General features: G+C 33.9%; 1 long non-coding RNA gene across 1 annotated transcript; it reads right to left on the reverse strand.

Annotated features, from left to right (window-relative positions):
* Nucleotides 1-1,697: 1,697 nt before the first annotated feature.
* On the reverse strand, nt 1,698-2,703 carry LOC131678413 (uncharacterized). The gene is made up of 3 exons (XR_009303654.1): nt 2,382-2,703; nt 2,047-2,273; nt 1,698-1,978 (listed from the first exon to the last, which is right to left on the reverse strand). It is a non-coding gene; the product is annotated as an uncharacterized LOC131678413 (long non-coding RNA).
* Between the last annotated feature and the right edge of the window lie 232 nt (nt 2,704-2,935).

The raw sequence follows: 2,935 nt of genomic DNA on the forward strand, positions 1-2,935 counted from the left end.
GACGTACAGATTTACGTGCACAGTGAGAAAACTATAACTAAATTGTGTTCAAACCATGCTTTCCTCTGAAGAGGAAGGGTATCCTTCGAAACGTTGCACTATGGAATATGACAATAAATCGAAAACTACATCAACTGCAAATAAATGCAGTTCTATACCGAGCGTTTATATGCACTATGATTGAAGAAATCTTTGGGTATCTTCGAAAAAATAATTGACTTAACTGGGTAATATGGACTTTTGAAGATGAAATTTTTGAAAAGAGACATTCGACGTGCGTTATTTAAACTCTTCGTATCTCTTTTGTATTTTGAATGAAAGATATGTTCAAACATGTCATTTGAAAACTAAAAATCCCGAATGAAATAATTCACAAGTTGAAAGGATGACTAGAAAGAGACTGCATTATAATCGTCTGAATGCGTGGCTTTTGTGCTGTCGACAATAAAATAATCGCCAATGTAGCTCAGACACTTCACAATCCATTCCATTTACTTCAATGCGGATGGAAACTTTGAAATATTTACTTGTTTCATTCACGTGTCGCATTCTCTCTATGTCGCTATCTGTTTAAGGTGCTTGAAAGCACATGTGATCTCAGTTATCTCATTTTACTATTTCCAATTACGCGTTAAAATACTGGACCTCAAAATTCTATTCTGTATAAAAGTCTTAAACATAAGTGTTTATTGGTGCCGTTCATAATTATCGATTCAAACAAACTTTCGAGCGAAAATATGAGACAAAATATCTTTGATCATTGTACTAAACCTTCTCATAAGACGAAAAATAAATATTTTTCAGAAATCTGTGATCAAAAACATGTAACATTTTTGAATCCCAAAACAACTGAACATTGTACGTTCTAGTTTGCTGATAACTAATTAAGGTCTATTAATAAAGTAAAAACACCTGATCACCTTAAACGACGGAGAAAAGAAAAACGAAAATGTGTGAATTATGTCATATTCGTTTCATTATTTGGGTTGATTATGATCAGTTTACCTATTTCATGCATTTTATTCATATCATTCATTTAACTTATTTTATGTTACTCTCATTTTATGCATTTTATAGTTTTTTTCAGTCCATGCAGTCCATTCGGTTTCTTCATTTTAATTACTTTACTGACCAGTCAATCATTTTATTCATTACATCCAATATGTTAATTTCACTCAACTTAATTTATTCTATTAATCTTATTTTTTCAATGTTGTCTATTTTTTCATTTAATAAGTTGAACTATGCGATTTATATATTTTAAATATTTGATTTATATAAAGAATAATTTATTTATTATTTAAAAAAAAATTAAAATTTAAATTTGATATTTTTTGCTTAATCAATTGATTTTATATAATTTATGCAGTTTATACGACGTTTTATGTATACAGGAGTCGAAACTAGGTTCATTCCCCAGCTTTAGTTGGGTGCCTCCATTGCATGAGTTTTGCGAAGTAATGAATGATCTAGCAATAATATATGTAAGAAATGTTTCATCTCACTGCCAGGTGGATTATGTTGGGTTTTCACTGCAATATTCGTTTATTACACAAACAGTCAAAGTTGCTTTGGGATGAAACTTATTTAAGGTACGAAACTAGCGAATAAAATTACGTGATTTCCTGAGGGTAATTTCACATATATCAGGATCCGTGCCCTCACAAGGATTTGAATAAAAGATATGTTGACTGTGCTTCGTGCATCAATCTACCTCGGTCGCCCCTTAATCAAAACCAAGTATCCTTCTATTATAAGTGTTACCTCCCTACGGTCTTAATCAAATCAACGAAATCACTCCAGCGTAGATATCTACTAATTCGAGTTTTTTTTTCTAATCATGTCGTTCCACTGCACCTAATCCTAATCAAGTCGACACCTTTTCGTAGAACTGGTAATTAGTCACCAGTAAACAGATTCACCATTTTCCGGACACCTACATGCTGATGAACAGCTGGATCACCGTCGCCGCGGGAAGCTAGAGTGGAAGAAAATTAAGGATTTCAGACGAATTGGCAGAACTGATGAAAATTTATATAACCGAACCCACGCAGCAGCTTGCCTTCTTCGCCGGGAGAACGCGCCGTAATGATGCCGTTGATGACCGCAATAACACGCTCTATCGTCGCCTTTTGCCCTACGAATTTGCGGCTGGAATGGGGCTCGCTAAGTCCGAGTGAGATGGAAGTTGTGCTGATATCGTCGAAATTCGCATGATAGCTGTGGGTGTGAATGGGCTGAGCCGGATCTCGGAATCGTAGCGAAATGAAATGCTGAGAAATAAATGCTGTTTACACACTTAATTATGAATTTATGGAGACACAGCATGAATTAAGCAAATAATCAGACGCTTTTGATGGAAATACTGGTAGTGTACTTACTTAATTTTGGTTAGTTGTTTGTTTTCTGGTCGTTAGATTAATTTGATTAGTGAACGGGTGAAGGGGATTTTGATTTTTTTTTCTATTTTTAAATAGTTTTAGATTGGAGATGGTGCATTTTTGTCTGATATAGTATGGTTTTTAATTCGAAAACATCATCCTAAGACGGCTTGTTTAAATGTGCAGTGAAGCTCCACCTTTGGCGGATTGATTTCACTTTAATCTTGCAGTATACAAACAGCATTGAATCTTCGTGATTGGAGTTGGAGAGATATAAACAAAATTGTATCTGAACTAGCACTGCCGAGCAATAAAGATCGAATTACCACGGTACCAAACTTTCCCAATAACCAACCAAGAAAGTGGCAGCAAAAGTTTAGTTGTGTGCATTTTTTTTTTTCAATTTGTTTATTTGATAAGGCACGTATGCGTTAGCTTAAAGGTGCCATTTTTTCATTGTTTTACATTTTGAATTTCTTAAAACTAGGGGGTTACACATTTCAATATTATTTTGTTTTATATAATGAAACTAAAAAAAACTTTACAGCTAACTT

This window comes from Topomyia yanbarensis, chromosome 2 (genome assembly GCF_030247195.1).
Source record: "Topomyia yanbarensis strain Yona2022 chromosome 2, ASM3024719v1, whole genome shotgun sequence".
NCBI lineage: Eukaryota > Metazoa > Arthropoda > Insecta > Diptera > Culicidae > Topomyia > Topomyia yanbarensis.